We start from the raw sequence: 24,524 nt of genomic DNA, 5'->3' as shown, positions 1-24,524 counted from the left end.
CGCCATCTCTACTCACTGCAAGCTCCACCTCCCGGGTTCACGCCCTTCTCCTGCCTCAGCCTCCGGAGTAGTTGGGACTACAGGCGCCCGCCACCTCACCCGGGTAAGTTTTTATATTTTTAGTAGAGACGGGTTTTCACCGTGTTAGCCAGGATGGTCTCAATCTCCTGACCTTGTGATCCACCCGCCTCAGCCTCCCAAAGTGCTGGGATTACAGGCCTTGAGCCACCAAGCCTGGCCGAAAGACAAAAGTTTTTAAAGAAAAAATGAGGAGAATTGCATAACTGCTTGAAGATACTTATCCTTGGCTATAAAGATCAAGAATAAGAGTGACACTCATCTGATGCTAGACAGGCAGTTGTTGGGCAGATGTTCTTGCAGTATTTTTTCATGTATAAGGTTGTGATGGCCTTTGTGCAATCCTTTAACATTTCTTATCGTGGAGATCTCCTGGATGAAAAGTGTTATTTTGTTTATGGTTTTTTTTTTAAGATTATTTTTGCTGGATATAGAATTCTGTGTTGGAAAAAAAATTTTTTTTTTTTTAAACTTTTAGCTCTAGAACAATGCATATTTATTTGTCTTCTGGCTTGCATTGTTCTTGACAAGAAGTCTGTGAATATTCTTGTCTTTGTTCCCTGTATGTAACATGTCTTTATTATCTGCTTTTAAGAATTTCTTTTTTATTGCTGGCTTTCAGCAATTCACTATGACGTGTTTTGTTTAGACTTTTTTCTGCTTGGGGTTCATTGAGCCTCAGAGCTATATGTTTATAGTTTTCATTAAATTTGGGGAAATTTTGGCCATTATTACTTCAAATAAATTTTTTGTTCTCCCTTTTCTGGGACTCCTACTTTTTATACATTAGACCATTTAATATTTTCCCAAGCGTCATTAATGCTCTTTCTTTTTTTCTTTTTTTTTTTTTTGAGACAAAGTCTCACTCTTGTTCCCCAGGCTGGAGTGCAATGGCATGATCTCGGCTCACTGCAACCTCTGCCTCCCAGGGTCAAGCTATTCTCCTGCCTCAGTCTCCCGAGTAGCTGGGATTACAGGTGCCTGCCACCATGTCTGGCTAATTTTCGTATTTTTTTTAGGAGAGACGGGTTTTCACCATGTTGGCCAGGCTGGTCTCAAACTCCTGACCTCAGGTGATCCGCCTGCCTCGGTCTCCCAAAGTGCTGGGATTACAGGTGTGAGTCACCGTGCCCAACCTCTTTTTATTTTATTTTTAAGAGAAACAAATCAATAAAGCATTTTTTATTAACTGATAGTAAAACATACGCTAACAATAACTGTGTCCCTTTATGTATGAGTCTGAGACAAATATCATTCAGATTTTTATCTGGACAACAAATTCAAAGGCTCCTTAAGAAATAAGAAACAAAATATCATGGTTACTAATGTAACCAGACTAAATATAAAACCTATATATATAAGTGTGTGTATATATATGTTCTAAAAAATCAATGTTTTGATCAATGTAACTAATCTGAGGTTACAATAACTCACTGCTTTAAATAATATTTCAATCACATATATCAGGTTAAGATACTGTTTAGGGGAAAACAGCCTCAGAAGGAAGTATTTTTTAAAAAGGTGGCCTGGTGCCATGGCTCACGCTTGTAATCCCAGCACTTTGGGAGGCTGAGGCAGGCGGATCACAAGGTCAAGAGATGGAGACCATTCCAGCCAACATGGTGAAACCCCATCTCTCCTAAAAATACAAAAATTAACTGGGCATGGTGGCGCGTGCCTGCAGTCCCAACTACTCAGGAGGCTGAGGCAAAGAGAATCGCTTGAACCTGGGAGACGGAGGTTGCAGTGAACCAAGATCGTGCCACTGCACTCCAGCCTGGGCAACAGACCAAGACTCCGTCTCAAAAAAAAAAAAAAAAAAAAAAAGGTATATTAATCATTACTTTTAATCAAACTAAGTATCAACCTTTCCCCCAACCTATAAAAACTTCCTGCCCCTAAATGGTTCCTAAATCATGAAAGATAACTTGAAAAGTTTTAAGTAGATCTTAAGGTATTAGATACTTATACGCACTGTATGGGCCTAACTTTTACTGCCCAGAGTTTCTGGTTATGGTAATGTAATGTCATGAAAGTCTGGTCACCAGATCTTTTTATTTTTATTTGTAACAGAGCTAAGCCTTTTAACAATGATATTAACTACATCTAAGTTATTTGCTAATGGTAGTAGGATGATGTATATGCTTTATTAACAAAAATAGTACTTCTGGAAATTTTTCTTTGTAGGAATTTCATAAATACCAAGGAAAATAAGACTCACGGGGCTTGAGTCTTTTTATTTTCTTTTTAAATCTATGTAAGTTTAATTTATTCCCGAACTTCCTAAGTTCTTCCAGAGTTCTGGACTTTATAATATTTCCTAATTTTTCTTCTTGAGTTCTGCACTGCCTCAAAACCTATCCAAACAATCTAATTCTGTGTTACCTGTATTTAATATAAATAAAGTATAATACATAATCAACATTGTATCACTGGAATTGTGAAGCTCTTCAAGAATTACTTTAAAAAAACTCCAAAAGAATTAAGCTATTTTATTTAACATGTAATAGATAGTCATAAAGCAAATCCATATATTTAGTTTTCTGATATCCTAATGTATTTCTGCAAACATTTTAAGTCTACAATTTTATAGTTTTCCATCAGGGAGGCAAGATATATATAATTTCTTTTTATATTTAACTAATTAAAGGTTTTAAGAGGGTTTATTCTCTAAATAAATAACAATTAGTCATAACACCATACAAACACATTTAAACATTCAGGAAAGAGGGTTTTTTTGTTTGTTTGTTTGTTTTGTTTTGTTTTGTTTTTGAGACGGAGTCTCGCTTTGTCGCCCAGGTCGGAGTGCAGTGGCGTGATCTCGGCTCACTGCAAGCTCTGCCTCCCGGGTTTACGCCATTCTCCTGCCTCAGCCTCCCGAGTAGCTGGGACTACAGGCGCCCGCCACCTCGCCCGGCTAATTTTTTGTATTTTTAGTAGAGACGGGGTTTCAACATGTTAGCCAGGATGGTCTCGATCTCCTGACCTCGTGATCCACCCGCCTTGGCCTCCCAAAGTGCTGGGATTACAGGTGTGAGCCACCGTGCCTGGCCAGGAAAGAGGTTTTTAAGATTATTGCTTAGTCTTATAAAATGGTGAATTTTAACCAAATTGATACCTCGGCATTCTTATTTATGCTTCCTGTACTCTTATATCATACTGCTTGGCAAGTAATGTAAGTTTTGCCGTAATTTAAAAATTCAAGTAGTTGTAAACAAATTCTAATTTGTTAAACAATGCATATATTCCCCTTTACTTACTATACTACCTCAGAATTAATCCTCCTTAAAAAAGTAATCATCCCACATAGAAAAAACTGCAGAGCTTCTCATCTCTTCCTTAAATATTTTCAAGTACTGTAAGAACACAAATCCATGAAAAACTGATTAAAATTTGACATTTCATCTTGCTTTACTAATCATGGAATAATATAAAGATGTAAAAAACATGTTCCTTAATATTTCTGTGCTCAACAGAGAAATACAAAGAAATACTGCAATTATGGTTATGGGCTATTTTCCAACCTCTTCAAGTATAGGACACAACTGTGGTTCCTACCAGTAAGGAGAAATTAATAATCAATCTTACATAACACAAAAGAAAGAAGAGAGGCACAAAAAGACAAACTGACTTTGACTTTTAAGAACCTAATGTTAACCCCGAAATGCCAGATTCAGTAACACAACAACAAAACAAAAGATTACAGCAGCAAGCCACCACTTCACACAGTATTAAGGATTCTGAAATATGGAATAGTCTTCCTCCTGTCTCCCAATCTATTGTGTCATCTTTCTGTTTTTCCTGTTTTTTCACTGCAGGCAGTTCAAGGCTTGCACACTGCATTGGTTCAGCTTTTCTCATAGTGATCTCAATCTTTGTTGTAGTCATAGTTATGTAACTTCGCTTTACATCAATCACACCCCATAATTTCACATTTTGATCAAATTCCTTCTCTTCTTCAAATACAATGTGCACATTTAACAATGTGCTGTTGCTTCCACCTGACTAAGTTCTGGAAGTGAATTTTTAGCATATGCTTGAAATGGTAAGTTCACCTCCAGTCTGACGCCCGTCATGTCTACATGGAACAATTTTTTTCCCAGCATCCTTTTTTTTTTCTTTCTTTTTTTTTTTTTTTTTTTTTTAAGACGGAGTCTTGCTCTTGTTGCCCAGGCTGGAGTGCAATGACGTGATCTCAGCTCACTGCAACCTCCGCCTCCTGGATTCAAGTGATTCTCCTGCCTCAGCCTCCTGAGTAGCTGGGATTACAGGCATGCACCACCATTCCCGGCTAATTTTGTATTCTTAGTAGAGACAGGGTTTCTCCATGTTGTTCAGGCTGGGCTTGAACTCCTGACCTCAGGTGATCTGCCCATCTCGGCCTCCCGAAGTGCTGGGATTACAGGTGTGAGCCACCGCGCCTGGCCTCCCAGCATCTTTTTAGTCCACGTGTGTTTCCCTGTTGTACAGCCCTCTTGGGCTAAGAATGAATTAAAATCAGAAGTTTTTCTTCTACAACAGCTCCAGTATTTCATCCCCTCGTGGAAAATAGCTACTCCAGGATGATATACACAGACATTTTCTCTAGACTCTCTAGACCCCGATACATCTTTGAACACCCTCCATTGTTACATGAGGTGCCAATCTTAATTTCATCATTGTCTTCTTTCTCATCTTCTTCATTCCCTGATGACAGTTTATCAAGTGATTGCTTTAGGGAGACAGATATATTTTTAATTCCAAATTTGTCATTGGTTTATCTGGGCTTGGCCGTTTTATTGCTTCTACTGGCTTAGGGGCTTAAATGACGTGTTTGTCAAATTTGGGTTTCAATTCAGATAGTTCCTTCTCAGTAGTCTTGACTTCAGGTTTGACTGGCTCAAGTGGCTTCTCACTATTATGTCTACCTTTTGTACAGTCTGTAATACTTAAGAACTCAGAAAAATCAGTTCTTCTTTTACAGCAAGACCAACCGTTTAAAACATCGTGGAAGACTGGAACACCTGGGTGGTATGTGCAAGCATCATCAGAATTGGTCTCAGGATCCAAGCGCTGACCGCAGCCCCAGTTGTAGTACCGCAAGGCCATTTTCTTTTCCCACCGTCACAGGCAAGGCCCAAACACCAGGAACGGCAAGAGGATGTGTTAGCCACTCCCGTGCCGCCGCTAGCACCGGTTTTACGACTGAGGCGGCTGCCGGCTTCTGGAAACGACCGCTCCTTTTTTTTTTGTTTGTTTTTTTGTTTTTTTGTTTGAGACCGAGTCTCACTCTGTCGCCCAGGCTGGAGTGTAGTGGCGAGATCTCAGCTCACTGCAACCTCCATCTCCCTGGTTCAAGCAATTCCCCTGCCTCAGCCTCCCGAGTAGCTGGGATTACAGGCGCCCGCCACCGCGCCCAGCTAATTTTTTTGTATTTTTAGTAGACACGGGGTTTCACCATGTTGGCCAGACTGGTCTCGAACTCCTGATCTCAGGCGACCCACCCGCCTCGGCCTCCCAAAGTGCTGGGATTACAGGCATGAGCCACCACGCCAGGCCTTTATTTTTTATTCAGACTTTTTCTCTGTGTGCTTCAGTCTAGATAGTTTCTTTCATGATTTCTTCTAGTTCACTGACATTTTGTTCCTCAGTGTCTAATCTCTAACTAAATTTCCAGTGAAGTTTTCATTTCATTTGGTTCCATTGAAATTCCATTGACTTTGTGTTGATGGTTCGTATTTCTCTCCTCATATGGTCATATTTTTATTAAAACTCTTGAGCACATTCATAAGAACTATTTTAAAGTCCCCATTTGATCATTCCATTATCAGTCATTATGGGATGATTTCTATTGATTAATTTTTCTTCTGGTTATGAATCATATTTTTCTGCTTCTTTGAATGTCCAGTAACTTTTGATTGTGATTATTAATGTCACATTGTTTTGTGACATTTGTATCTGGATTTTGTTGCCTTTCTTTAAAGAGAATTGAAGTTTATTTTGACAAGCATTAATTTACTTGTGGATCAGCTTAATCCTTTCAAGCTTGTCTTTAGGCTTTGTTAGGTTGAGTCTAGAGTAGCCATCACTTTAGGACTAGTTTATCATAATACTATGGCATGACTGTTCTGGGAAATGCCTCAGTGGTTATAGTAAGCAAAATTATTCCACCAAAGATGTTCACATCCGAATCCCCAGAACCTGGGAATATGTTAGGCTACATGACAGAGGGGAATTAAGGTAGAAGCTGGAATTAATGTTACTAATCAGCATGCCTTAAAATAGGGAACTTATTCTGGGTATTCAGGTGGGCTCAAGGGTCCTTAAAAGCAGACTAGGGGTGCTGAAGAAAGAACCAAAGAGATAGCAGCATGAGAAGGACCTGGCTCAATGCTGTTGGCTTTGAAGATGAGGAAGGAAGCCATGAGTTAAGGAAAGTAGGTGGCCTCTGGAAGGTGAAAAAGGCAAAGAAATGGATTCTTCCCTGCATCCTTCAAAAAGGACAGCATCATGCCGTGATCTTGGCCCAGTGTGATATCTGTGTCAGACTTCTCATCCACAGAACTGTAAGATAATAAGTTTGTGTTGTTTTAAACCACCATATTTATGGTAATGTATTACAGTAGCCACAGAAAACTAATATAATGATCAGTGAGATTTCTCTACACTGACTGGGTTGTCTTCCAGATCATCATGAATGCTGAGAATGTTCCAGTTTACAGCTCCCTGGTGGTTCTTTCACTCTGTTTTGTTTCCTTTCTCTCAGGAATTATACTTTTGCTGTCCAATATCTGAAAACAATTGTATCATATAATTTTCCAGTTGTCTAGCTGTTTACAGATAGGAAGGAAACAAGTAGAACTGGTTATTCCAACATCACTAGAGGCAGAAATAATATGTTCAGTTTTGCATATTGAGAAACAAATTTATATAGTATGACTTTTAAAAAACTTCAACACAGAGCTGAAGACTCAACTCAGTTCCACCCTCCCCAATTATAGCACTGCCTTCTTTTGGTCTTAGCAGCCACCACTGAAGATAAAAGTAATTCCCTGTGTCTTCACAGCAGCCTTCCCTCTGAGTGTGTCTGAGTATTAATCTCTTCTTTTAAGGAGGCCAGTTATACTGGTTTAGGGCACACCCCTGGTGACCTCATTTAAGCTTAATTACCTCTTTAAAAATTCTATCTCCAAATATAGTCACATTTTGAGGTATTTGGGGCTTTGAATGCATGAATTTTGGAGGGACATAATTCAGCCCATAACAGTGCCCTTCCATGCTTAAAGTTACTGTTTTTTTGTTTGTTTGTTTGTTGTTTTGTTTTGTTTTGTTTTTGAGACAGAGTCTTGCTCTGTCACCCAGGCTGGAGTGCAGTGGCGTGATCTCAGCTCACTGCAAGCTCCGCCTCCCGGGTCCACGCCACTCTCCTGCCTCAGCCTCCCAAGTAGCTGGGACTACAGGCACCCACTACCACGCCCAGCTAATTTTTTGTATTTTTAGTAGGGACGGGGTTTCACCGTGTTAGCCAGGATGGTCTCGATCTCCTGATCTCGTGATCCGCCTGCCTCGGCTTCCTAAAGTGCTGGGATTACAGGCATGAGCCACCGCACCCAGCCAATGTTACTGTTTTAAGAACACTGGGAATCTTTTCTTCCGTTTCTGTGGTCCATTGACTGTTCTTCCTCATTTAAGAGCAGCAGCAAATATTGAATAAGAAAAACTTGATTTGGCCTGGCGCAGCGGCTCATGCCTGTAATCCCAGCACTTTGGGAGGGTGATGCAGGGATCACTTGAGGTCAGGAGTTCAAGACCAGCCTGGTCAACATGGTAAAACCCCATCTCTACCAAAAAATACAAAAATTAGCTGGGCATGGTGGTGTGCACCTGTAATCCAGCTACTCAGGAGGCTGAGGCAGGAGAATCACTTGAACCCAGGAGGCGGAGGTTGTAGTGAGCCAAGATTGCACCACTGCACTCCCACCTGGGTGACAAAATGAGACTCTGCTTCAAAGAAAAGAAAAGAAAAGAAAAACTTGATTTGCTGGACAGGGTACCAGGATATGGTCAGGATACAGTTCTTGCCCTCACAGGGCTTACTTTTTGTGCTGGCATTATATTTTTTATATATGAAAATCTTGGCTGTTTTGTTGTTGTTGTTGTCCTTAGTACTTTCTTCTACCCATTGACCCACAGACAGATTCTCATATACCCTGGACTCTCACACAAGCCTCTTTATATTTACATACCTATAAAGGGAATTGGGGCAGCTGAGTCCTGAACCAATGGAAGGGACTTATAGTAAAGAATGAGTAAAAATCTCACAGTTAATTGACAATGAAATATCAAAGAAGTGAGGACGTCTCCAACAGATGATGACATTAAAGACCAGCTATGCCTCCACAAACCAGAACTTGGGCTCAAATAAAAAACATTAGAAAACCCCCAAACTAACTAGAATTTCTTTATTGTTATCCTTGTGGCATAGAAACTTAAGAAAGAAATTCAGTAAAGAAATGCCTTTCTTGCACCCTGAAATCCATACCCACAGTATTGTCTAACTGGGGAGATAGGACATTTCCATAAAAAAGAGATGCACTGACTTGGCTTTTAGATGCTGAGAGTAAGTAAGTTGTGTAGGAGACACTTTCTACAGTAGGTCAAAGCCTGTAGAGAGAGAGAGGACATTGAGAATGTGAATGACCTTCTTGCAATATTAACTGACCATACTGTTTAGGGTAATGCAAAGTATCTCTGAAGCTAGCTGCTAGAACAAACGCCAAATGTCAAAGGCTAACCACAGAGGTTTACTTCCTGCATATGTAACAGTTTGACAGGCAACCCTGGTTGGTAGATGGCTTCCTCCACACAGTCATTCAGGAACCCAGGCAGTTAGATCTCCCCAGAGCAAGGGGAGCACTTTAACAACACTACAGGGCAGCAGTTCCCAACCTTTTTGGCACCAGGAACTGGTTTTGTAGAAGACAATTTTTCCATGGACTGGGGTCAGGGGATGGTTTTGGGATGATTCAAGCACATTACATTTATTGTACACTTTATTTCTATTATGATTACATTGCAATATATAATGAAATGATTATACAACTCACCATAATGTAGAATCAGTAGGAGCCTTGAACTTGTTTTCCTGCAACTAGAGAGTCCCATCTGGGGGTGATGAAAGATAGTAGCAGATCATCAGGCATTAGATTTTCATAAGGAGCATGCAAACTGGATCCCTTGCATGCACAGTTCACAACAGGGTTTGCTTTCCTATGAAAATGCTGCCGCTGATCAACAGGAGGTGGAGCTCAGGTGGTCATGTGAGTGATGGAGAGTGGCTGTAAATACAGATGAAGCTTCGCTTGCATGCCCACAGCTCACTTCCTGCTATGTGGCCCGGTTCCTAACAGGCCATGAACTGGTACTGGTCATGGCCTGGGGCTTGGGGACCCCTGTTATAAGGCATTGCTATGAAAGGAGTCATCCTAGTTCACATTCCCTGAGCACTTCCCGAGGAGCAGGCAATGTTTTGGGGCTCCCCGTTCAATCCTTGCAATAACCCTATGCTGAGAAGTCAGGTCCCAGAAAGGTTCACACCCAATTTTGGCCAAACCCAGCCAGTTTCTTAATCTCTCTGCTCTACATCAGCCTCTGGATTGATGCCGATCTTACATTCCTGAGTCGTGCCAGTTAATTCAAAAACATGTAGAGCAAAAATGAATTTTCTCACTAGACACAAAGGGACAGCAAAGCAGGAGAAATCCTCTAATAGGTTGCAAAAGACTCCAGCCATGTAAATGGTTTTGCCATATTGCATTAATATGAGCAGTAAATAAGCAGTTGATGGGGGGAAACTGAATACATTAAAATTTATTCATGGAATAAAACAAGAAAAAAACCACCACTGACTGATGGCGTACTGGCCAGGGTAGTCTGCAGACGGTCGTGTGCAAGTCTCCATTTGCTACCGCAGCAGAATTCTAACATACCAAGTCTCTCATCATATTCGTGGTGTTCCCAACCAAAGGCCCCTGTTATTCTTGGTGGTCCTGCTGAAACTTGTTCTTAGTATTGTCACCTGGGTGAAGCCTGGGGCCAAAGTCTGAGATGATAACAAGAAAGATCAAGCCCTGAGTGCTGAGTGCAGGCACTGCTGTTAACACATGCATCAACTTGTTTCATCTTCATGTTCACCCAATAGGAAGTTTCTGTTATTATCTCCATTTTATTGGCGAGGGAACTAAGGCGCTAAAAGACTGAGTAACTTCCTGTGATGGTTACTTGTATGTGTCAGGTTGGCTAGGCCAGATGTCCAGATATTCTGGATGTTTCTGTGAGGGTGTTTTTAGATGAGATTTACATTTAAATGGGTATGCTTTAAGTAAGGGAAATTACTCTCCATAACGTGGGGGAGACTCATGCAGTCAGTGGAAGGCCTGAATAGAACGCAAAGATGACCTTCCTTGAGCAGGAGAAATTCCGCCCACAGACAGCCTTTGAACTTCCTCTGCTGCACCCGCTCTTCCTGGTTCACCAGCGGACAGCCTTTGGACTTGAACTATGTCTCTTTCCTGGACCTCTAGCCTGGCAGCTTCCCCCATCAGACTGTGGAGATTCTAGACATGCCATACATCCACCGTGATGTGAGCCAATTACTTGAAATAAATTTCTTCCTACACACACACATACACACACACACACACAGAGACACAGACACACACACACCCTATTGGTTTTGTTTCTCTGGAGAACCCTGATTAATACAGATTTTGGTACTGAGTGTAGAGGGTGGTCAATGGTTTGATTGGAAGGAAAATGATTAAGAAATTGATGGCAAAGAAGTCTAGGAAAGAGTTATGTGGCTAGACCTCTAAAGGGACAAAAACTATGACGGTATTTGTGTCCCATGTGGGTGCTCACTAAAGGGTGGTTTCAGCAGAGGAGAACTTTAGTAATCAGGCAGATAGGTTGACCGGTTCTGGGGATACCAGGCAGCCTCTTTCCCCAGCAACACCTGTCATTGCCCAATGGGCTCATGAACAAAGTGGCCATGGTGGCAGGGATGGAGGTTATGCATGGGCTCAGTAACATGGACCCCCCACTCCCCAAGTCCAACCTGGCTATCACCATGGCTGAGTGGCCAATCTGCCAGCAGCAGGAACCAACACTGAGTCCCTACTATGGCACCAATTTTCCAGGTGATCAGCCAGCTACCTGGTGTCAGGCTGATTACATTAAACCTCTTCTACCCTGAAAGGAGCAGCATTTTGTTGTTGCTAGAACAGACACTCTGAATGCAGATTTGCCTTCCCTTCATGCAGGGCTTCTGTAAAAGCTACATTCCACAGACTCACAGAATGCTTTCTGCACCGTCATGGTACTCCACATAGCATTGCTTCTGATCAAGGAACTTGCTTCACAGAAAATGAAGTGTGGCAGTGGGCCCATGCCCATGGAATTGGATGGTCTTGCCATGTTCCCCACATTCCTGAAGCAGCTGGCTTGATAGAGGGTGAGATGGCCTTTTGAAGACTTATAGCACCAGATAGGTGGCAGTACCTTGCAGGGCTGGGGCAAAGTTCTTCAGAAGGCTGTGTATGGTCTGAATCAGCCTCCAAAATACAGCGCTGTTTCTCCCTATAACCAGGATTCATGTGTCCAGAAACCAAGGGGTTGAAAAAGAGTGGTGCCGCTCACTATTACCCCTAATAACCCACCAGCAACATTTTTGTTTCCTGTCCCCACAACCTTATACTCTGCTGGCCTAGAGGTCTTAGTTCCAAAGGCAGGAAAGCTTCCACCAGGAAACATAATAATGATTCCATTGACCTGGGAGTTAAGACCGCCACTCAGCTACTTTGGGCTCCTCAAGTCTCTAAACATCAGGCAAGAAGGGAGGGACTGTGCTGGCTGGGGTGATTGATGCTGGCTGCCAAGGCAATTTTGGACTGCCATTCCACAATGGATGTAAGGAACAGTATGTCTGGAATACAGGAGATCCCTTAAGGCATCTCTTACTCATGCCCTGTGATTAAAGTCAATGGAAAACTACAACAGCCCACTCCAAACAGGGCCACTAATGGCCTAGTCCCTTTGGGAATGAAGATTTGGCTCATCCTACCAGGTAAAGAACCACAACAAGCTGAGGTACTTGTTGAGGGAAAAGGGAATATAGGTAGCCATAAATAACCATACAGTCAAGTGACCAGTTATAGAGACAGGGACTCTAATTGCCCTGAGTATTTTTTCCTGATTTTGTTATGAATGTGTGTGTTTTCCTCTCTTATCCGCTTATCATGTAACATAAGCTGTATTGACTTTGTATCACAGTATTTAAGTATTGTTAGCTTTACATCATATACTTAAGCTACAGGATCTCAACATGAAGGAGAAAGATCATTCACGGACTTTGCCCCTCTTCTAGGGAAAAGATTAGTGGGTTTTTGGCTGTACACAGGATAGTTCTATCACGTTAGGCAGAGCTATAACCTTATGATTGTCTTTACTTGAAGATTAAGTCAGTTTAGGGAGATGTGTGTGAGTGCCCAGTCGACAGGAATAGAGTTGGGATGGTTAACTTTATGGGTCAATTTGGTGGTCCACGGTGTCCAGATATTTGTTCAAACATTATTCTGGATGTTCCTGTGAGGATGTTTTTGGATGAGCTTTACTATTAAATCAGTGGACTTTGAGTGAAGCACATTGCCCTCCATATGAGGCTCCTGCAGTTAGTGGAAGGCCTGAATAGAACACAAAGATGACCTCCCCTGAGCAAGAGAAACTCCGCCTGCAGACAGCCTTTGAATTTCCTCTGCAGCACCGCTCTTCCTGGTTCACCGACGGACAGCCTTAGGACTTGAACTGTGGCTCTTTCCTGGGCCTCATCCATCAGATTATGGACATTTTAGATGGGCCAAGCCTCCACTGTGATATGAACCAATTGTTCTCTTGTGTGTGTGTGTGAATCCTTTTGGTTCCATGTCTCTGGAGAACCCTGCCTAATACACTTGTCTAAGATTATATAGATGGTAAATGGTAGAACTAGCTTCAAATCCTGCAGTTTGGTGCCAGAATCCACACTCTTGATGTATACCATTCTATTAGCCTTTATCAGTGTAATAGGTAATGTCCATTTGAGGCCAATAGTGATAGCTTTCTCCTATGTCTTCATATTAACTTCATATTGATTAAGGAGATTCCAAGTGGCTAAGAAGCTAGCTATTAGAATTTTAAAAACCCAAATGTCAAAGGCTAATCACAATAGAAGCTCACTTCTTACATATGCATCAGTTTGATAGAGGTGATCCTGGTTGCTGGCTACTTCCTCCACACAGTCATTCAGGGACTCAGGCTGCTATAGGCTCTGCCTCCTTCAACATGTAGCTTTTAAGATCACCCTGGGCTTTGATTCCACTCTAGCCAGACAGAAGGGGAAAGGAGAATGGTAGATCAGGCATGGAAAGTGTTTATACTTACTGCTGCTAAGGAATCTGTTTGTTTAGTTTAAAAGGAAGGCAGTTTAAATTATTTTATTCTGAAATTATTTTGTGTGTTTGTGTAGGTATGTGTGTAAAGTTTCCAATCTCTCATTTTATTTCAAACTCCTTAAATTAACAGGGTATAAACAGAGAGGCAGGTGTATTTCTTCAGGAATCCACCAAATTGACTGGAAGAGCTGTTTTACATAGAAGACATTAGGAGAGAAGACTGGAGATAAAGTTGAAGCCAGATTGTGGAAGGCCTTGAAATGCTAGGCCAAAGGGCTTGGACCTTATCCTCTGAGAGATCTCAGGTGCTTTCTCTCTCTCTCTCCTCAACTAACTGTCCTTTTTCTCTACACCAACGAATCACAGGCTACATTCACCACCATGTAACGTGGTAATATTTAACTTGTCCTTTGTTTATTTCCTTTCTTACACCACACCCATCACCTGGATAAACTGTATGCATCTCAACAGCAAGAACAATGACTTATATTTTTCTCAGTGCTGCACAAGCCTAGGAGAGGGTCTCACATGTAATGTTTAAGGACTACATTCTGTTGACATTCAAGAGGTGTATGTCCCTACACCTTCAAACGCCCTACAGATTGTTGAATATAACTATAGCATATCATTTCCTCCCCAAATCTGGCATATTTTAACTGAAAAATGTGAATAATATCTTGAAGCTTCTAATGCCTTCATAAGCTACCACATTCTGATCAGAGTTCTTGGCAAAATGGCTTAATGAATTATGCTTCCTTGTTTTGAAATCACATCCTCCAACTGTTTTCATATCATAAAGCAAGTCATCATCACATTTGACGTTCTGTTCCTTGAAATTTCTATTATTGCGCTAGGAATGTCTTTCTCAGGCCTCTTTATTTTCTCTTTATTTCGAACACTAGGACTAGCAGAACTGGTTTGTTGACAAAGGAACAAAGCATTAAGAAAAAAAAAAAATCACATTAAGTGAGGTGCGATGGCATGCACCTGTAGTCCCAGCTACTTGGGAGACTGAGGTGGGAGGATCACTTGAGCCAGGAGTTCAAATCCAGCCTGGGCAACATAGCAATATCACTTCTCTTAAAAAAAAAAAATCACATCAGACTGCATAAGGAACTACACACAGAGAAGAAAACTCTGTTTATCTGACAGTCAGCTAGGATCACTCACTAGCTGAGAAATTCACTCCCGCCCTCAAGCCTGTGACTCAAATTAATGGTTCAGCAAAATTACAAATGACCATATATTGTGGATCTGGGATTTATAAACAACACCATACGTGGTGACCATGGGGAAGGCAAGCGTTTATGATATAATAGGTAAATGTGACAATAGTGTTGACCCCCCTAGTTGCCAAGCCTGAAACAGAATACATGTCTATATGAATACGTATGCATACAAATGTGAGTTTGGCGATGTATATATTTTCACGTTCTCTATGGTTACCTAAGATGTTATCTGAAAACAGTGGCTTACAACAACAAACATTTCTTCTTGTGTCACACAGTTCTAGGAGTTGACTGAGCTCAGCTAGGGGGTTCTTGCTCTGGGACTGGCCATGGTTGCAGTCAACATGTGGGCAGAGCTAGAATTATTTATTTTTTATTTATTTATTTAGAGATGGAGTTTCACTCTTGTTGCCCAGGCTGGAGTGCAGTGTCGTGATCTCGGCTCACTGCAACCTCCACCTCCTGGGTTCAAGGGATTCTTCTGCCTCAGCCTCCTGAGGAACTGGGATTACAGGCTTGTGCCAGCATGCCTGGCTAATTTTTTGTATTTTTAGTAGAGACAGGGTTTCTCCATGTTGGCCAGGATAGTCTCAAACTCCTGACCTCGTGATCCACCCGCCTCAGCCTCCCAAAGTGTTGGGGTTACAGGCGTGAGCCACGGCGCCCGGCCACTAGAATCATATTAAAGCCCTCTTCATACACATGTTTGGGGCCTGGATTAGGAAGACCCAAATAGTTACAGGCTAGAGCATGAAGACAGGTGACTCCTTGGGCATCTCTGTCTATTTCTATTTGGTCTCTCCATTTGGTTGTTCCACTACGGTGGCTTCAGGGTAGCTGGACACTTACACGGGGGCTGGTGACTCAGGGCTCCAAAGGCATGTGTCCCAGGAGACAGACATGCTGTGCTCTAACATAATCACGTGCTTCCCATCACCTTTGCTGCCTGCCGCTGATTGGAAGCACGTCACAGGTCCCACCCACACTTGCAGGGAAGAGCATGACACGAGCTGTGAATACGAAGAGGCAGGGATCGTGGCGGCCACTTCAAAGTCTATCTGCCACACTTAGTAAAATTCAGCAATGTTGCCCCAGGTCACGTAGCTAGTGAGCAGCACAAACAAGATCTGACCCCACGCAGTCTCACTCCAGAGTCCCCATTCTCGAATAGTACCCTATAGGGCCACTCAGTGTGAGTGACAATTTTTCAATAGTTCTCATTTTAATTTTAAATGAATACATTCTCCTCTGTGTCCTCAGTTAGTAAGAGACTACACTACTCCCGCCGCACTGGCAGAATCATGCTTCTGGGACTACAGAGCTGAAGACCAGACTCTGACGCATGGCGACTTCATGCAGGTAATGCCATATCCATCAACGAAGCTTCCCTCCTGGCACCTGTTCCATGGTCGTCCCCACTAGTCACAAGAATATACCTAACATATTTGTACAAACAGAAAAAGCAATCTTGTCAGAAGACTATGCATTTCTTGAGAACATCATCAGGCCAGAAGCCCATGGGCAGGAACAAATGGGTAGCGGAAAAATGGAAAACAAGGGGGAGAAAGTCCTGTAGATGCTGGGGCTTCAGCCTTGGAAAGGCCCCTGGCCACAGCTGACTTTCTACAATGCAACAGGCTGAAAAAATACATCTCTGCAAAAATAAAGAAAAGCCTAACCGAGTGCAGCTGCCATCCTCCCAATAATTAGATTTGGAGGATTATTGCTGAGATGAATGGAAGATATCATATGGTCACTGCTAGAAATATTTGCCATCCCTGTCTAACTACATGAGTAGACACTAGAGTTCTGAGCAGACCCACATATGTTTGTTTTTAATTAAAATGTGCTGAATGAACTGTTAGCAGCACTGAAATAATGAAGAAAAGCAACATAAGACAAATCGGCTAATTGACAACTCCAAACATTCTATTTTATACCCTTCAGTTGTGTTAATGGAGGTTTCCAATATGTTCTAGCTGAAATAATCATTACACAAACACAGTTACATAATAATCTAAGGGGTAGATAAAAATATAAATAACTACAGCAGCAAAAACCACAAATGGGTCAAAGGATTACAAATTCATTTTCTCAGTCTTTATTCCAAAACAATTTATTGAGTGCTTATTGGTTGCTATGTGCCAGGCGCACATGGGCTAATGCCTATGATGAAATCATCCTAGTGTTTCCAAATATACATTTTTGTATAAGATAGCGTGTTCTATGAGTACCAGGGTGCTGTGTAGAGTACATCTCCAACCACATGATGAAATAAAACAGCAAGCGACTCTTGAAAGGGAGAGACCATAATTTTAAGTCATTTCAAAAGCTAGTTCATGTTAAGGCAGAGACTCTGGCCAAGATCTTAACAAATTACATTTTACTCAGTGCACAAGAAATTAGCACAGCTGCCTGAAGGAAAATATGTCCTGGGATTGCATACACAGTGCAAGGCCAAAGGGCAGCCGTATTCCAAGTAGACCGTAAACAGGAGGTTTATTGCAGGCCTTTCCAAAGAACGTGGCCAAATTTCAGCCGTGAGATAACCAGAATTCCAGCCAAAATTGGGAGTGATGGAAACTGTCAAATGTCTTTGGATCTTTTGTGGAGATTAATCCCTTGGCTGTGCAGTCTCTGATGAATGAAGGAGAATAATTCAGAATCACTGAACACCCTTGCTTTTAACTGGAGGGGCAGGATATCAACGAGGTAAGTGAACACCAGTGCATTTAGAGTTTATTTACAACTAAACTGCTAAAGTCTCAATTCATCCATATTCAATTAGAGAAAGTTGTGGTTCATCCAAGACAAGACATGAGCCAAAATTTGGGGTGAGGGTGAATCATCTGAAAGGGATGGAAATAAAGTGTAAATTTGAGTATCATCTGTATATAAGTGATAATTAAAGCTGTGCAGCTCAACACATGCCAAGAGAGAAGGTCAATAAAACTGAAGAACAACAGGGTCCCAAACCACGTGTTACTTCTAAAATGGAGATTTTTTTTTAAGGTGGTGGGGGCGAGCTTTTCTTTCCTGCTGCATGATCTCAAAACAGATACAATCACTTGCAAGGAAGACTCACTTCCTCGGCAGAAAGTCACTGAATTACTTGAACATTGAGCTAAGGAGAGGGGCTTTTCCGTGTGATCTATACTGCAAGGAAGTAAGAAGTCATTCCATTTAGTTTGGGGAAGACCTCCCCAACCCCGGAAAATAGATCACTTCAGTAAATAATGTCTAAGAGAACCACCAATTCAAGCTGATACTTGATTGTCCTTTTCAAGTCTGGTGTTAAATTTGGGCAGGAAACACAAGTTGCTTTTATCTGGGTGCTCGATAATTTCATTCATGCAGTGAAGAAATAGGTTCTTTATTCTCAGCAGTGCTTGAACACTTTAACAATGGGATAACTGAAGTTAGATGCAGCTTGAATCAAATGAAATGGAGACTTGCCCACAAGGACTTATTCATTATAAAAAGGGCAGCTCTTGTCCTAATCATTCCTCTAGAGACCTATGACTTAGGGCTCTTTTTATTTTTGACTATCAGCTACCTTTCCAAATCATGGACGCTTTCTAAAAATACCAAGTTCCTCAGTAGCTGGAGCTGAGCAGGGAGTGAGCCTAACCATAAATGATGGGTGTTCCGGGTTTAAATTGTATCCCTCCCAAAATCATGTGTTGAAGTTCTAACCCCCAGTGCCTCAGAAGGTGACCATATTTGGAGATAGTGTCATTAGAGAGGCAATTAAGTTAAAATGGGGTCACAAGGATGGACCCTAATGCAATATGGCTGGTGTCTATATAAAAAGAGGAAATTAGAACAGACATGTACAGAGGAAGGACCATGTACAGACACAGGGATATGACGACCATCTCAAGCCAAAGAGGGAGGTCTCAGAAGAAGCCAATCCTGCCAACATCTTGAGCTCAGACTTCCATCCTACAGAATTGTGAGGAAGTACATTTCTGTTGTTGAAGCCACCCAATCTACAGTACTTTGTTATGGCTGCCCCAGAAAACTAATATGATGGGGCAAAAGAAATAGAGCCAGGGCTGGGCATAGTAGCTCACGCCTGTAATCCCAGCTCTTTGGGAGGCTGAGGTGGGTGAATCACCTGAGGTCAGGAGTTCAAGACCAGCCTAGCCAACATGGTGAGATCCCATCTCTAATGAAAATACAAAAAGCCTGGCGTGGTGGCGTGCACTTGTAATCCCAGCTACTTGGGAGCCTGAGGCAGGAGAATCGCTTGAACCTGGGAGGTGGAGGTTGAAGTTAGCCAAGATGGTGCCACTGCACTCCAGCCTGAGCAACAGAACGAGACTCTGTCTCAAAAAACGAAAAAAAAAAAAAAAAAGAAAAAGAAAAAGAAAAGAAATAGAGTCAGGCCGAGCATAGAGGCTCACACCTGTATAATATTCTGTGTATTATTTTTTTATATATATCTTAAATTTGTAAAGCAGTTTCTAAAAGCAAAGAGAATGGTCAATTCATCCATTCCTGCAGATACTTTGTTTAAATTTGCTTTTGAGTGAAGTCAAACCATGAATGAAGGAGCTACACCGTGGGACTTCATTTCACCTTAAACTCCCTGGAAAGGCCTTGCTCCTTCTTGCTGCATTTGAGTTTATGCAACTGTGGGGGCACTTTAGGGATCAGTCCTATGAGCCCCTCCTTGCATTTATTAGAGAAAAGTGGTCAATGATCTTGTCTACTACTTCATACAATTTTTCCCTTACTAGGCCTCATTATTCTGAAGATATTTTTTATAAGCAGACGAAAATCCTTTTAGAATAAGGAGGAGCATAAATAAATACATGATTATTATATCAAATGCAATAAACATCTCTCTGCTGGTGGATAACAGGCTCATGGCTCCAGAAGGATGAAAGCAACTTTTACTGAACTCCTACCGTGCGCCAACCTTCTGCTAGAGGCTTTAGACAATTGTCTGCCGAATTTTAATTTTCACAATCTTATGAAGCAGATTATGAGAAAGTGTAGGTAACTTGTCCAAAGTCACATTGTAAATGACCAAACCAGGAAACCACAGTATTTTATGATCATACAAAGAATGGAAGAGGGGAAGGAGAAAAGCTTGTGTTAATTTGTTAAGAACCTACTTCCAATGAACCAAGTATTTTTCATCCCAATTTAGAAATGAGGAAACTAAAGCTCAGAGGAATATATAAATGTACAAAAATATGCAATATATATATTAAAAATATGTGTTGTATATAATATATATTTGTTCAAGGTGACATAATAGATGAATATATTAGATAGGTCTATTTCTAGAATGAGAGGAGACACTTAAGATAAGGAGATTCCATGGAAAATACATAAGCTGGCTCTATTTCTTTCTTGTTTTTATTTTTTTTTTTTAGAAACAGGGTCTTACTCTGTTACCCAGACTGGAGTACAGTGTCACAATCACGGCTCACTGTGGCCTCAACCTCCCCAGGCTCAGGTGATCTCCCATCTCAGTCTCCCAAGTATCTGGGATTACAGGCACATGCCACCATACCCAGATAATTTTTGTATTTTTTGTAGAGATGTGGTTTCACCATGTTGCCCAGGCTGGTCTTGAACTCCCGGGCTCAAGGGATCCACCCACTTTAGCCTCCCAAAGTGCTGGGATTACAGGTGTTAGCCCCGGCCGCTGTGCTCAGCCAATTCCAGAGCATTTAAATGTCTACCCACATATAGAAGGGATTTCTGTAGGTTTGTGGGTGTGTTCCATGCCTCTAAGTGGTAGGTGGTATCACATGGTATGCACCATTATGCCTCATGCACATTCAACTCAACATTGCTTTCTGAGATGGAGACACTTTGTTATGCATGGATCTTACTCATTCCTTGTAGGGGCAGGGTTATGCGCTAAATTGTGTTCCCCTCAAAGTTTGCATGTTGAAGTCATAATCTCCTAGTACCTCAGAATGTGACTACATTTGGAGACAATATCTTTAAATAGAAAATTAGGTTAAAATGAGATCACTAGGGTTGGCTGTAATCCAATATGACTGCTGTCCTTATAAGAAGGGGAGATTAGGACACAGACACAAAGAAAAGCCATGTGAAGGCTAACAAAAACAAGCAACAGGAAAGGACTCCCTATTCGATAAATGGTGCTGGGATAACTGGCTAGCCACATGCAGAGGATTAAGTTGGACCCTTACCTTTCACCATACACAAAAATTAACTCAAAATGGATCAAAGTCTTAAATGTAAGACCTCAAACCGTAAAAATCCTAGAAGAGAACCTAGGAAATACTCTTCTTGATATTGGCCTTGGCAAAGAACGTTTGGCTAATTCCCCAAAAGCAATTGCAACAAAAACAAAAATAGACAAGTGGGACCCAATTAAATTAAAGCACTTCTGCACAGCAAAATAAACTATGAACAGAGTAAACAGACAAGCTACAGAATGGGGGGAGATATTTGCAAATTATGCATCCAACAAAGGCCTAATATCCAGAATCTATAGGGAACTCAAACAAATCAACAAGCAGAAAATAAATAACCCCACGTATTAGTCCATTTTCACGCTGCTATGAAGAAGTACCCAAGACTGAGTAGTTTATAAAGGAATGAGGTTTAGTTGACTCACAGTTGGGGAGGCCTCAGGAAACTTACAATCATGGAGGAAGGGGAAACAAACACGTCCTTCTTCACATGGCGGCATCAAGAAGTGCCGAGCAAAAGGGGGAAGGCCCTTATAAAACCATCAGATCTCATGAGAACTCACTATCACAAGAACAGCATGTGAGTATCTGCCCCCATGATTCAATTACCTCCCACCATGTCCCTCCTACAACACATAGGGATTATGGGAACTACAAGTCAAGGTGACATTTGGGTGGGGATACAAAGCCAAACCATATCATTCCACCGCTGCCCTCCCCCCACCGACAAATCTCATGTTCTCACATTTCAAAACACAATCATGCTCTTCTAATAGTCCCCCAAAGTCTTAACTCATTCCAGCATTAACCCAAAAGTCCAAGTCCATAGTCTCATCTGAGACAAAGCAAGTCCCTCAGCCTAGGAGCCTGTAAAATCAAAAGCAGGTTAGTTACTTCCTAGATACAGTGGAAGTACAGGCATTGGGTCAATATACCCATTCCAAATGGGAGAAATTGGCCAAAACAAAGGTGCTACAGGCTCCATGCAAGTCCAAAATCCAGCAGAGAAGACAAATCTTAAAGCTCTGAAATAATCTCCTTTGACTCCGTGTCTCACATCCAGGTCACACGGATGCAAGAGGTAAGCTCCCCATGGCCTTGGGCAGCTCTGCCCCTGTGGCTTTGCAGGGTACAGCCTCCCTCCCAGCTGCTTTCATGGGCTGGCATTGAGTGTCTGAGGCTTTTCCAGGCGCACAGTGCAAGCTGTAGGTGGATCTACCATTCCGGGGTCTGGAGGATGGTGGCCTTCTTCTCATAGCTCCACTAGGCCGTGCTCCAATGGGGACTCTGTGGGGGCTCCCACCCCACACTTCCCTTCTGCAATGCCCTCGCAGAGGTTCTCCATGAGGCTCCATCCCTGCAGTAAACTTTTGCCTGGACATCCAGGCTTTTCCATACATCCTCTGAAATCTAGGCAGATGTTCCCACACCTTGATTCTTGTCCTCCATGTACTGACAGGACCATTACACCATTTGGAAGCTGCCAAGGCTTGAGGCTTGCACTCTTTGAAGCAATGGCCTGAGCTGTAGCTTGGCCCCTTTTAGCCATGGCTGGAACTGAAGCAGCTGGGATGCAGAGCACCATGTGTCAAGGCTGCACAGAGCAGGAGGGCCCTGGGCCCGGGTCCAGGAAACCATTCTTCCCTCGTAGGCCTCCAGGACATTGATTGCGAGGCTGCCAAAGGTCTCTGACATGTCCTGGAGACATTTTCCCTATTGTTTTGGTGATTAACATTTGGCTTCTTGTTATGCAAATTTCTGCAGCAGGCTTGAATTTCTACCCAGAAAATGGGTTTTTCTTTTCTATCACATCATTGGATTGCAAATTTTCCAAACTTTTATGCTCTGCTTCCTCTTGAATGCTTTGCAGCTTAGCAAATTCTCCCTCAAGAAACCCTAAATCATCTCTCTCAAGTTCAAAGTTCCACAGAACTCTAGGGCAGGGGCAAAATCCCGCCAGTCTCTTTGCATAGAAAGAGTGACCTTTACTTCAGTTCCCAACAAGTTCCTCATCTTCGTCTGAGACCACCTCAGCTTGGACTTTATTGTCCATATCACTATCAGCATTTTAGTCAAAGCCATTCAACAAGTCTCCAGGAAGTTCCAAAGTTTCCCACATTTTCCTGTCTTCTTCTGAGCCCTTCAAACTGTTCCAAACTCTACCTGTTACCCAGTTCCAAAGTAGCTTCCACATTTTCGGGTATCTTTACAGCAGTGCCCCACTCTCTGTGTTACCAATTTACTTATGCAAATTAAAATTTTAAAATGGGCAAAGGACATGAACAGACACTTCTCGAAAGAAGACATACAGTTGGCCAACAACCATATGAAAAGATGCTCAACACCACTAATCATCAGAGAAATGAAATCAAAACCAAAATGAGATACTATCTCACACCAGTCAGGATGGCTATTATTAGAAAGTCCAAAAACAACAGATGCTGGCAAGGCTGCAGAGAAAAAGAAATGCTTATACACTGTTAGTGAGAATGCAAATTAGTCCAGCCACTATGCAAAACAGTCTGGAGATTTCTCAAATAACTTAAAACAGAGCTGCCATTTAACCCAGCAATCCCATTATATACTGGGTATATACCCAAAGGAAAATAAATCATTCTACCAAAAAGACATACGTACTTGTATGTTCATCACTGTTCTATTCACAATAGCAAAGACATGGAATCAACCCAGTGCCCATCAGTGGTAGACCGGATAAAGAAAATGTGGTGTACGTATACACCATGGAATACTACGCAGCCATAAAAAGAATGAAATCATGTCCTTTGCAGCCACATGGATGCAGTTGAAGACCATAATCCTAAGGGAATTAACACAGGAGCAGAAAACTAAATACTGCATGTTCTCACTTATAAGTGGATGCTAAACATTGAGCACCCATGGATGTAAATACAGGAAGAGCAGACCCTGTGGACTAGTAGAGGGGGCAGGGAGAGAGGGGCCAGAAATTGAAAAACGACCTATCAGGTACTTACCCCAAGTCTTAGCATCACACGATATTCTCTTGTAACAAAGCTGCATGTGTACCTCTGTGTCTAAAATAAAAGTTTTTTTTTTTTTTTAAAGGCCATGTGAAGACACAGGGAGAAGACAGCCGTCTCTACCCCAAGGAAAGGGGCCTCTGAGGAAACCAGCCCTGCTGACACCTTGACCACAGACTGCTAGACTCCAGAACGGGGAGAAAATAAACTTCTGTTGTTTGAGTCACTCAGTCTGTGGTACTTTGTCACAGCAGCCCAAACAAATTAACACAGGCAGCAAAGTATTCTACAGACCACAAACACCACAGTATTTTAGCCAGTCTCATGGTGGACTTTTAGATTGAAACTAAACACAAATACACATCCTCGGACAGAGTGAGCACCTGTGGGAGTAAATATGTAGAAATGAAATTGCTGTTACAGGCGACACATATTTTCAAATTTACAAAATGCTGCTAAATTGTTCTCTCAAATATCTCCGTTGATTTACACTCCCAACAACAGTGAATGAGGGCACCATTTCTCTCACAGCTTAGCCAACATTTGATATTCTCAGGCTCAAGG

The 24,524-nt window shown here is 41.9% G+C and overlaps 1 pseudogene; it reads right to left on the bottom strand.

Annotated features, from left to right (window-relative positions):
- Positions 1–3,670: 3,670 nt before the first annotated feature.
- On the bottom strand, positions 3,671–5,427 carry LOC105467668 (cysteine and histidine-rich domain-containing protein 1-like; annotated as a pseudogene).
- Between the last annotated feature and the right edge of the window lie 19,097 nt (positions 5,428–24,524).

This window comes from Macaca nemestrina, chromosome 7, assembly GCF_043159975.1.
Source record: "Macaca nemestrina isolate mMacNem1 chromosome 7, mMacNem.hap1, whole genome shotgun sequence".
Lineage (NCBI taxonomy): Eukaryota > Metazoa > Chordata > Mammalia > Primates > Cercopithecidae > Macaca > Macaca nemestrina.
This window is presented reverse-complemented; position numbering and strand designations above follow the sequence as displayed.